The sequence below is a fragment of the Lissotriton helveticus genome, chromosome 10 (genome assembly GCF_964261635.1).
Source record: "Lissotriton helveticus chromosome 10, aLisHel1.1, whole genome shotgun sequence".
Taxonomy (NCBI): domain Eukaryota; kingdom Metazoa; phylum Chordata; class Amphibia; order Caudata; family Salamandridae; genus Lissotriton; species Lissotriton helveticus.
In genome coordinates, this window is record NC_136071.1 from 191,580,467 (window position 1) to 191,593,392 (window position 12,926).

Below are 12,926 nucleotides of genomic sequence, written 5' to 3' on the forward strand. Positions count from 1 at the left end.
CATAATTTTAGGGTAAAAGGTCACTTTATTAGCATTTATCTGTGATCTGGAATAAGTAAAACATCCATATAAACCCTAGGCAAAATGCCTTACAAAACTAAACCGCACTAGACATCATATCACCTTAACAAACCCACCCCTACTAAAATTTCAAGACCTCTCCCTGCTTATAACTTCCTCCCCTTCACACACCCACACCTGGCCTACTGTTTATGCCCCAATATCATCATCACTCGCTCCACTGTCACCGTATTCCAATCCATCAACCTTGCTCTTCTGCCAAGAGTCCCAACCTCACTGGTCTGTGCTCATCTCCCATGTGATCCCCCATACCAACAATTATCCGGCTGACCTCGCCTATAAATGAAAGATCCAGACCTGCCTACAAGCAGCAACCCACATAGAAAAACCGGCCATAGTTCTGCCACCCATCGACCATCCTAAAACAATCTAAAACCATATGCACCTGCTGCATAAGAATAGGACTGTACCTGGCACAGCCATTCATCCTGCAAAGGCCATATAATAACACTATTGAAGCCTTACAAACAAGTAATCCAAATCGGTAAATATGCACACACGCTGGCTCTCAACCATACTCTATGATGAGGCAAAGTGCACTAGGCAAAGAAAAACCAAGTCTCCTGTAGTAAGCCAGTCGGCACTGACCACCGGACAATCAAAGTTCAAAGGACCCAAAAGACATTGAACTTTCCTTAATTCCAACTTTTTGATATAACAGCTTCCTCTAATAGTTGTTACAACACCTGCATCTTGTCCTGTGGAAAAATTACTTCCATTTTTGTAGAATCAAACTTTATACCTAAAATGTAGTCAAAGGTACCTCAGTCTTCCCTGGAGCCAATGAAAGACTAAGCTCCGTCATAAGACCATGAAAAGCCTTTGCAATTAAAAGAAAATCATCCAAATGGTGTGTCACATTATTGAAACCAGTCCTGAATTGATAAAAAACACTACACAAAAAGAGCTGAACATTCTAAATAGTGAACAAGAACCTGAACAACCCATTGGCAACATTCTGTCAACATAAATACTTCCTTCAAACAGTAAACTGTAAACCTAACAATGAAAAGTCCTCTAGGTGAACCGGCAACAGCCGGGAAGCAGCCTTTAGGTCTTACTTGGCCAATTCCACTCCTCTTCCACATGCACATACTAAAGCCATGGCATCATCTATAGAAGCATACTTTACAGCGGCGTCTTTGCTAGAGATCGCGGGTCACCCGACCAATAATTTCGCCACTTCCGGCTTCGGGCCCATATATTTCAAATCACCATATACATTGATCGGATGACGTCACCATCTACTACCAATAATTGTGGGATTCCTTCCGATTATTTCTAGTGTACCTGACTTACCATCCACCGTTACGGGTACCTATGACCACAATGGATCAGGGAGCTAGCTGTAAAAGGAAAGGCAGTAAAACATACTATTCAATATGTAACTTAGATTCTCATGAAATGACCACGGACAACTAGAAGTTTTATAGGGTTTTATCTAACGTTCAATCAGTGTATAAATCCAACTTACATTGAGCAGACAGTCAGTAAGCAAGATAACAAAACAATTTGGATTTAAGAGAAATGCGACTGGGAACCTGCTAAACTAGTAAACTAATCATGTAAGAGTGGACAGGGGTGAGGAAGAAATAACTAGGGCAAGTATCATTTATGCTATGGAATGGGAAAACTTAGAAATCTAAACAGTTCGGTTAACGTGAAAAATAGGACACGCTATAACTTCAGAAAATCTCTTCATTCAGTTTAGTGAGAAAATTTATAGAACACATCAAACAAGTTATAAACTGCAAATAGGAAAATGATTTGTAAAAGGAAGGGTAACATAGGAACATGCTATGAAAATAATCTAAACAGTTTCATGAGATGCAATGAGTTGCGGAAAGCATGGAAAAAAACTTATCATATGCAAAGATATGTCTTTATTGAAGCAAAGACAGAAAAATAGAAAGGTGCAGTTTCAAGAGATTCAGAGCGATATTTACCTAGACTGGTGTGAAAACCAACCCTGGCCACGGGTCAGTTAAGGACAGGAAACCCTCAAAGAAGGATACCCCTCAATGGACAGCAGGTGCAGAATGGACACCCAGGACAGGACAGGAAACCCTCAGATTAGGATCAGGACAGGACCACCAGGACACGACCAGCACCCGCAGTTCGGAAGCAACGCCTGCGCTCCACCCTCTCTGCAGCTATCAGTCAGGACCCCGATTGGGTCAACGAACTCCCAGCAAAGTGCTCCGCCAGCACTTTTAAGGTTTAGTAAAACCTTAGTCTATGGTCAAATTCGGACAGAGTGCTCCGCAGCGCTCTGTATCTTCAAGTCACCTATTGAGTGCGTTGGGTCAGTGACAGGTCAGCTATTCAGACAAGTCGGACAGTTTCCCTAGGTGAACCTAGGCTAGATATACTGTTTTGGGACAGGGTACCACCCCCCAAATGTTGCAAAGTGTCAGAATCCCCAATTTCAATTGGTCCTAAGGTAGGATTTGGTTAACACACCAATCAGAACAGACTATTGTAAGGCCTAATTTGCATCCTAAGGTGCCGCCTAGCAAGATTGGGGTTCCCATGGGACAAGTCAGTGAAATACAATGGATTATTAACATTTGTTTCAATATGGGTACAGTCAACTCCGTCCTGCTGGGTCGCAGGTCTCTTTCTCAGGAGCATCTTGTCCGTCTCTGCCAGCTGGCTGAGTTCCATTGCCCAAGGTTGTTTCTGGCCTCGCATCCTGAGCATGCGCGGAAGGGACCTTCAAGATGGCTCGTACCCATTTGGACCCCCATTTCCCGTGATACATGAAAAGTAAGCGAAAACAAATTAGCACATAAAAATAAATGAAGGTATTACATGTTATAAGTTCGTACTTTAGTTTCATCATTATAAAAATATACTATGCATTAGTGAATAAGTGCAACGAATAACATCACAGGAGCAGCAGCACAAAGCTTCAGCATGTTATCAGATGCACAGCCATCTTATAGTTATTACGCATGCGCACCCGTTTCCCTCTCAAAATGTGACTGCGTCTCTACACGTGACTGTGCCTTACGCATGCGCAGAAACGAAAAGGCAAGCAGCGGCCATTTTAGACACAGGGTTTACTCATTTTAGTAGAACACATAGGCAAGCTTCGCTACCTTTCACGCATATCCAAAATAAAGATATTAATAATAACGTACGTTTGTTATGAGGTTATGACAAATCGAGGTTCGTGAATCGAGCAAGTCGCGATGCGAAATCTTGCTCTATCAATCCCCTCTTTGATGATATTTACTATCATCACATATAAATGGAACCAGATGCCAACTTTCTTTCACACTTTGTACAACTCTATCTCTTCCAACATGCGATTCAATTTTTCCTTCTCATTTTTGGTAGGTTGAGAATTTTTCACCCTTTTGTAAATCTGATTATTTATTTCCTCCAATTCAAGCTCATCCGCATTCCGCTTCACTCCTTTTGCATTCAGGAGCGGACGGGCGCAGCGGGCGCGCCTAAGGCAAGCCCGTCTGCGCCCGTCCGCGACCGGCCGGGACCAGGGGCCACAGGTCCTGTCCAATTCGTGTCATACACCTCTGCCCAACTATATGCAATCACGACTCCCTCCACTGTCCCTCTTCCGTTAGTCGCGCGCATTGCTTCACTTGGCATCTCTGCACCTTCCTGTTCAACTTTATCCCCTTCCCTCTTACCCTCCACTCCCCCTCCAACGATTTATCAAGCATCCCCTTCCTTTCCACAGTCATCCCCTGTAGCCTCGGCACTTCTGTTAAACACCCGGTCAGCTATTAAGCATCAGATTGAACTCTTTAATCTTCTCTCCACTGATTCCCCTGATTACCTCTTCCTCACGGAGACATGGTTTTCTCCTGATTCTCTCCCTGACCTTCTTACTATCCTCCCTGACACATATTACGCCCTCCGTGCGGACCGACCGGCCAGCAAAACCGGCGGTGGAGTGGCTATGATCATCCGGTCTATGCTGAAGTTTCAGCTTCTTGACCTCTCTCCCATTCCCAACGTGGATTTCCTGGTCGCTCGGTCCACCAATCTCACTGACCCCCTTACCTTTGTCCTTGTCTACCGGCCTCCTTTGCCAATGCCCCAATTTGTTCCCCTTATTCAAGATATTTTAGCCACTTTATCAGTTAACAACTCGGCAGTCGTCCTATTAGGCGACTTCAACTACTGGCCGGACGATCCTCGAGAAAGCCCAACTTCTAAAGATTTCTCTGCAACGCTTTGCTCTTTAAACTTCTCACCTCACGTTTTCTCACCCACTCACGCTAAGGGTCATACCTTGGACCAAATCTGGTCCCTGCGTTGCCCCCTCTCTGTTCTTTCCATTCTTCCCTGTCTCTGGTCAGATCATTTCTCAATTTCTTTTAACATTCCTTTCTCCTCTCATCCTAAAGTCCCTTACCCCAAAAACTTGACAGCACGTTGCTGGAATAAGACAGATCTCTCCCTCCTCTCTTCTTCTCTGACCTCCACCACACCTGACTTGACCGACCTTTCCCTGGAAGATCAAGCTGATGCGGTTGGTGCTTGGTTATCCTCCTCCTGCGATCTCGTCGCCCCTCTTAAAAACATCAAATCTGGTCGGCCCCATGAGGCCCACCGGTGGTTCACTAGTGAACTCAAAGAGTTAAAACTCAATCTCAGGCGATCAGAACGCCAATGGAGGCATCACTATTGTCCTCTTCTTCGCACCAAGTACAAGTCACTACTTAACGACTACAAAAAAGCTATCATCTCGACAAAAAAGGAATATTTCTCGGAAAAAGTCGCTCGCTCTTCCAACAAATCTCGAGATATTTTTTCACTCGTGAAACAACTGGCCACGTCCGACCGTACCAACGCTAGTGTCGCCCCTTCCCTCTCATTCTGTCTCTCCCTCAATAACCACTTTATTGACAAAATCTCTACAATCAAAGCCAACATTCCTGCAGTCTCTCAAACTCTGGTCATCCCGCCTCTTCCCCCCCAGCCTTCTTCGTTAGATCTCTTTCCCCCCATTACTACCGCACAATTCTTTGCTTTGCTGGTCAAGGTCAAATCGGGATCGCCAGCTGACGTTGCGCCGGCCCGGATCCTTCAAACCCTTTTTTCTCACTCCCCTGGACCCCCTCTCACACTCCTTAATTCATCCCTGGCCCTAGGATCTGTCCCTTCTTCTTTCAAAATAGCTTCTGTTTTTCCCATAATAAAAAAACCTGGTCTAGACCCTTCTTCACCCTCTAATTTTAGGCCTATCTCTCTCCTCCCCTACCTGGGGAAGATTGTGGAAAGCCACGTCACCTCCTGCCTCTCCTCATACATCGAGAGGCATGGCCTCCTGGCCTCTCACCAGGCGGGTTTCCGCCCGGGTCATTCTACCGAGACGGTCGTCACTGCTGTCCTGGACGAACTTAAGGGAGGGGCTGATTCCAACTTCCCCCAGGCGCTGGTGCTCCTCGACTTGTCGGCTGCGTTTGACACGGTTGATCATGCCATTCTTCTCGACCGTGTCAGCGCAGCCGGCATTAGGGGGTTAGCGCTATCCTGGCTGAAGTCCTTCCTTCAGGGTAGGTCCCAGGCAGTCCAGCTTGCTGGCTTTTCCGCCCCTCCCCGCCCTCTGGTGTGTGGGGTCCCCCAAGGTTCCTCCCTTTCCCCTCTTCTTTTCAATCTCTACATCTTTCCTCTTATTTTTTCTCTCCGTGAGCTGGGGGTCTCTGTGTATAACTACGCTGATGACCTCCAGCTCATCTTCGATCTCTCCACTCCCGACTCTTCTTCCTTTTTTAGTTCCACTTTAACTTTTATTTCCGACTGGATGATCACGAACCACCTCAAATTAAACCCCGACAAGACGGAGCTTGTCCTCACTGGTGGTCCCTCTAATCCCTGGTCCCCCTCTTACTGGCCCCTCTCTCTTGGCACTCCCCCTACTCCAGTTCCCACTGTCCGTACTTTAGGCCTCAAAGTCAGCAGTGATCTTTCCATTCATTCCCAAATCAGTGCTGTAATCTCATCCTGTTTCCTATCCCTCCGCCTCATTCGTAAGATATCCCGCTTCTTTTCCACTGACGCCCTCAAATCCATCATTTCAGCCCTCATTACCTCCCGTCTCGACTACGGGAATGCCCTCTATTCCGGCATCCCCGGCTATGAAATGCGCCGGCTTCAGGCCATCCAGAACCAGGCCGCCCGGCTCATCTTTCATCTTCCTAAATTTTCCCACATCACGCCTGTTCTCAAGTCCCTTCACTGGCTTCCTGTACGCTTTCGTTCTTCTTTTAAATTAGCTTGCCTAGCCTTTCTAGCCTTCACCCACTCTGCCCCTCTGTTTATTGTTTCCTTGATCACTCCCTACACCCCCTCTCGCACTCTTCGTTCGTCCTCTCAACTTCTTCTTCAAGTCCCCCGCTATCGCAAAGCTCGCATTGGCGGCACCCGTTTCTCGGTGCTGGCCCCTCAGTATTGGAATAGCCTCCCATTCTCTATCCGATCAATTCCCACCTACTCGGCTTTCCGAAAAGCACTAAAAACCTTTCTTTTTCTTCAGGCCTTCCCTGGTTAGTCCCATTGTCTGCAGTGCCGAATCCATTTCTTTTCCCTTTCCCTTCCCCTTCCCCCCCCCCCCCTTACCCCCCCCAGCGCCAGGAAGCCGCTTGGCCACAGTGCGCTTAATTAAGCTCTTTTTTCATTTTCATTCACCTGATACTTCTTAGTATGCCTTCGGCATTTGCAACAGACGAATATGAAAAATAGGATAAGACCTATAATTCCAATTGGCATCAGTACTTTGAACAATAAGCTTCTACCTAAGTTAGCAAACCAGTGACCTACATTTGAGAGACCATCAACTAGTCTCTTCCAGGCACTGTCAACCTCGAGTGGTTTGAGTTCCCTTTCCAAATTAGTAATGTTTTTCACATATCTTTTGAGCTGCACGCTTTTGTCCGGAATGTAAGTGCAACAATGTTGCGCCTTCAACATCCGGCAGACTCCGCCCTCCTTTGCTAATAAGGTGTCAAGAGCAAGTCTGTCCTGCAAAACCATTGCTCTGATCGCAACCATTTGGGTATTGACCAGCAGAAATCCATGAGCTGTGTCAGTAGACAGCACATCCACTATCGTGGACAATTTGCAAATTCTATGAGTGTTCAGAACCACTCCCACTCCAGGTATCAGTGCACTAAAAATACTACCCATTATTTCACCTACGCTTTCTCTTTTACTACGCACTACGCCATTAGAGTTTTCATTGCTTCCAGCAATTTCATTCACATGGTATATTTTCGGGAAAACAATGCCAAAGTAGCAGCTTCCATACCAGTGATCCGGCAATTTGAAATAAGCCTTGTCTCCACATATATAATAAATTCCAAGAAACACAGGCTCTGACCCATTTTTGAAACCCCAACCTCCAATTACCTTGTAATTGTGTTCACATTGACTGGAACCAATGAAAATGTTATTATAATAATCAGTCTTCTCGCGGTGAAGACAGAGTTTCCCTTTCTTCTCGAAATCCAGCAACAGAGCAGGTCCCGCCCCACCAGTTGAGGTGCTTTCCATGTTCTCAGCCCATTTAGGGGTTTTCTGCTCTTTGTCATTTGCCTTTCTTTGGAAACTCTCCCTTCTCCTCTCTGCCATGTTTAAAAATATTTTCTCTTGTTCATGCAATGAACAGGTCAGGTTGTCTCTATGTGCTTCAGCTATGTCTATATTGCCTATAGTCAAAAAGTAGTCTCCCATATAACGTATTACGTCACTTTTTATATGTACAGGATTCAGATTTCCACGAATGGGAAGTTCAGAAAAGATCACGTCATTGTTAGAGTAATAGTACTGTAACGGTCCTCTTTTGTAAAATAAGCTTGCTAAAACACTACAGGAAATTCCATATGTCAGGGGCAGGTGATGGTATGTCACGCCTTCAGCTACAGAAGTAGGTAGCTTCATGCAGACATAGCAATCGTCTATCTCCATGGTCTCTACATAGTGTACTAACAAGTTTGCGAAAACATTTGAGTGTGTCTTATTCTTAACTCCGTGGTAATGTAGTCCTTCCTCATCTGATGCATCTAAGTCTCGTTTTGTTTGTCTGAGTGCTTTCTCACGTCTTTCTACACTTCGTGTTGTCAGTTCTTCAGGGTCAGTGATCTGAGTAGGGGAAATATTAGTATTTTTACTAACCATAAAGGGAATGAAAACTGTTAGTCCTATCCAAACTAATATGACTATAACTATACTACATATACATACTTTACAGCATGTTTTGCAACAATTGCGGCTAGGCCTTCCATTCGTTCTTGACTCAGACATTTCGGCTCAGAAGAAGTTTCTCAACCCCTCTTTGCAAGTTTACACAGGTAGCTTACTCTGTGCAACCTCAGGTGAGCTCGTCTTCCTCTTCTTCAGAGTACTCAGCAACCGGTTCTCCGTCACTTTCGTCAGTGATGTCAAGTTCCTCAAAATTTTCCAAGATTAAGTAGGTCCACTCCGGGTCCTGATATTTTTCGTTTTGTCTTTTTATTCGCTCACTTCTTCTCTTGGAGGTAGCTTCAGGTATTTCTGCAATTCGAGGACTTCTTCTTATATCTGCAAGTTTCTCTTGGACTGTTTTTAGTCTTAATTTCAGTCTCTTAACATACCTTGGCTCAATGTGCTTCTTTTTCTTTAGTCTTTTGGCTGGCACCGCGATCGAGCTTTCTACTAATGCTCTTTTATTTTCACTTGTCGGTGGCGCTTCGGTTTCTGTTTCTTCCCTTCCTGTCTGACTAGGCCCAGGTCTTGTATCTATTTCTTCTGCCTGGTTACTAAGCTGGCCTGGTTCAGGTGAAAAATTGTTTTTGCTTTTGAATGTCTCTGTTTCTGTGTACTGAACACGTTCTTCTAATTCTAACTGATCCTGTTCAAGCACTTCGATCCCTTTATTTTCTTCTGCTCGAACTATTACACTATTTCTAGTCTGTCCCTTTTCGTTTTCAGGAGTTAGTGGAGGTGTGTCAATCACCTGATCTGTCCCTGTCTGACCTTCTTCTTCGTCCTCAGACTTGATGTGAATCTCAATGATCTGAGGGTCTTCGCCTGTGCCTTGCTCGACCTCTCTATTCCACTCTCTGTCTTCTCTTATTCGCTCTCTTGTTCTGAGCGGGTCTCCAGGGAGCTCGACAATGGGTATCCAATCCTCTGGCCAGATTCCCGGCAGCTCGTCATCAGCTACTTCTGGACCAGCATCCGTTGGATGTTCAGCAGTACTGGTGCTTGGCCATGCGTCATCAGCTACCTCCGGGCCAACGTTTATGGGACCCTCCACTGGGCTGGTGCTCGGTCGTCTGTCGTCAGCTACTTCAGTACCAACGTTTGCAGACCCCTCAGCTGGAAAACCTTCTGCTCCAGGCTCCTCGTCAGGTATCACCTTCTGGGTATGGCTGGCATGGATCCACTTGGGAACGCCGGCGCACTTTACAGCAGTCGTCGTTACCAGGATTACTTGCCGCTTTTTTCCCCACCTTGGTGCAAGGCAACTTGAACGAGTGTGCTTCTTTATTTTAACCTAGTCACCAGGAACCAATTTGTGAACTGGTGTTGTCGGGTTGGCGACAGCGTCTGCCCCAATCTGGCGAGAGATAGAACGCACTTGGTCACCCAGTTGCTTGCAGTATTCAAGTACCAAATCATCAGAAATGCTTAACAGTTTGTATCCTGGTACCCATGCTTGTCTCATCACTCTTCCCATCAAGATCTCATGGGGGCTCAGGCCTGTTCTCCGATCTGGAATGCTTCTGAGTCCCATCAGAACAAGAGGCAAGGCAGCTATCCAGTTCATGCTAGTGGAATCACATATTTTTGCCAATCTATTCTTTATGGTGCCATTTATTTGTTCTACCACTCCAGAAGCCTCTAGATGATATGCACAGTGCAGCTTTTGTGTGATCCCAAATGCTTTGCAGAGCTGAACCAAGATTTCATTCTGAAAATGTCCGCCTCTATCTGAGTCAATAAAGACTGGAACCCCGAACCTCGGTACTAGCTCTCTCAGCAACATCTTAGCTACTGATATGGCATCACATTGGGAGGTTGGGTAGGCTTCCACCCATTTTGAAAACAGGCAGACAATGACAAGGACATATCTCTTTCCCTCACAACGGGGCATGGTAATGAAATCAATTTGTATTCTCACAAAGGGACCCCCTGATCTCCCAATTTTCCCCAGCTCAACTACTGTTTTCTTGCCAGCGTTGAACTGCTGGCATGTCAAGCACCTCTGGCAAAGGGACTCTGCTACCTTCCTGAACTTCTTGTTGTACCAAGTCTGTTGAAATACCAGAACCATGGCATCCCTCCCAATGTGTGATCCTTCATGTATCAGTCTGGCCATTGGGGCAAGTAGTTGTCTGGGTAGCACAGGCATACCATTCGGGCCCACAATGACACCATCCTCACGTCTCGGTCTACAACCTTGTTCTTTCCACTTCTCTTTCTCTTCCCAGGGCGTCACATGCTGCCATTCTCTCACTTCATCCCAGGTAGGCACTTCTTCAAACATCCTAAGTTGGCAGCTGTTTCCAGCCCCACCCCGCTTCGGATTTATTCCCATCTGCTCCATGGCGCATTGTTTTGCCACTCGATCAGCAAAATCGTTTCCCAAAGATACAGGGTCAAGGCCCTTATGAGCAACACATTTGACCACTGCCAATTCCTTTGGTAACTGGATTGCCTCTAAAAGGTCTTGAACCACTTTTCCATTTCGAATGGGGGTACCTGATGAAGTCAGGAATTCTCTTTGTAGCCATAACTGGCCAAAGTCATGCACCACCCCATAACAGTACTGGCTGTCAGTATACACTGTTATTCTCTTGTCTTTTCCCAATTTGCAAGCTCTTATCAGGGCGATCAATTCCGCTACTTGTGCAGACTTTACTCCAAATAAATAAGCTGCTTCTTCAATTTTGGTTAAAGTGACCACAGCATAGGCAGCACTTAGGCCCCCCAGTTCATGCATCAGGCACGAACCATCCACAAACCATTCCTCATCATGCACAGGCAAAGGAGTTTCTTTAATGTCTGGGCGAGGTTTAGTACTGAACTCTGTCAGATCAATACAGTCATGCTCATCATCTCCCTTATCTTCCATTACCATTGATTCAGGGAGTAGAGTGGCGGGGTTTAAAATATTGCATCTGGTGATGACAATGTTTGCAGCACCCATGAGAATCCTCTCATATTTAGTCAGCCGACTAGGGGTGAGATACTGAGTTTTGGTTCGGGTCAATAGAATCACAACTGCATGTGGAACGTACACAGTTACAGGATGTCCCATGATAATGGACTCACTTTGTTCTAAACTGGTGCATGTTGCAGCTACTGCTTTCAGACATCCAGGTAATCCAGCAGCCACTGGATCCAAAGTGGCAGAGAAATATGCCACAGGCCTTCTGGTCGTGCCATGTTCCTGAGTCAGGACTGACAATGCACAATTGTCACGAGTGTCACAGAATAGGCCGAACTCCTTGGAGTAATCAGGCATCCCTAGAGCAGGAGCTGTACACAGACAATTTCGTAATTTTGTGAAAGCTGTTAGGCTCTCGTCATTCCATTCCACTGGGTCTTTCGCTCCTTTCTTTGTCATCTGAATCAAGGGCTTTGCAAGGACTGCGAATCCCACAATCCATTGCCTGCAGTACCCTACAACTCCGAGGAACATTCTGATTTCTTTCTGAGTACGGGGTAACTGCATATTTTGAATTATTCTGACTCTCTCTGAGGTAACTTTTCTGATGCCTTTTTCTATCTGGTGTCCCAGATATTTCACTGATTTCGAACAGAACTGTAATTTCTCAGGGGCCACTTTATGTCCCTTTTCACTCAGGTGATTTAGTAGGGCAATGGTGTCAACCACGCAGTCCCTATGACTTTTAGACGCCACCAATAGGTCGTCAATGTATTGCACCAAAACAGACTTTCCAGGTAAGACTAAAGTTTCAAGACATTTTTTCAAGATCTGATTAAAGATAGAGGGGCTCTCTGTGTACCCCTGGGGGACCCTATTCCAGACATACACGTGACCATTGAAGGCAAATGAGAAAATAAATTTGCTGTCTGGATGTAAGGGAATCGAGAAGAATGCATGACATAGGTCTATCACAGTGAACCATTCAGCATCCCAGGGAATCTGATACAGGATCACTGCTGGGTTCGGGACAATAGGGCAGCAAGGAACCACTATCTTGTTTACCTTTCTTAGGTCCTGAACTACTCTGTACTTGCCATTAGGCTTTTTGATGCCCATAATGGGTGAGTTACACGGGCTACTCATCACTTCCTGTATTATGTTTGCTTCTAGCAATTTCTGTATTTCAATGGCAACACCTGCTCTCACTTCTGCACTCATTCTGTAAGGCTTGGTATTGGGGTACACTGCATTCTCTCTCATGGCTATTTGTATGGGGTCTACATTTTTCATTAATCCTACATCCTTTCCTGTAAAGTCCCACACTTCTGGCTTCACTGTCTGCTGGAGTTCTTCAGGTAAGTCTTGTATAGTCATTTGTTTTATTTCTGAGTCAGGTCTAATTAACATTAGCTTGTAGATACCGTCTTCATCTGGGGTTTGAATTTCGACGCCCTTTGGTGTGCAAAAGATGGTACAATTCATTTTGCACAGCAAATCACGTCCCAGTAAGTTTACCGGACTGGTATCACAGACAACAAATCTGTGCATTTGTTTAAAATTTCCAATTGAGATCTCCATGGGCTCGGTGACAGGTGTACTAATCAATTGATTAGATACACCCACTACTTGGATGGCTTCTCCCGAGAGGGGTTCAAGTTCAGGTATTTATAAAGCGCACTACTCACCCAGAGGGTCTCAAGGCGCTGGAGGG

The 12,926-nt window shown here is 45.6% G+C and overlaps 1 protein-coding gene across 1 annotated transcript in view; it reads left to right on the top strand.

Annotated features, from left to right (window-relative positions):
• Positions 1-12,926, top strand: part of LOC144786128 (uromodulin-like) — a 649,354-nt gene that overhangs the window by 242,542 nt on the left and 393,886 nt on the right. The window lies entirely within an intron of this gene.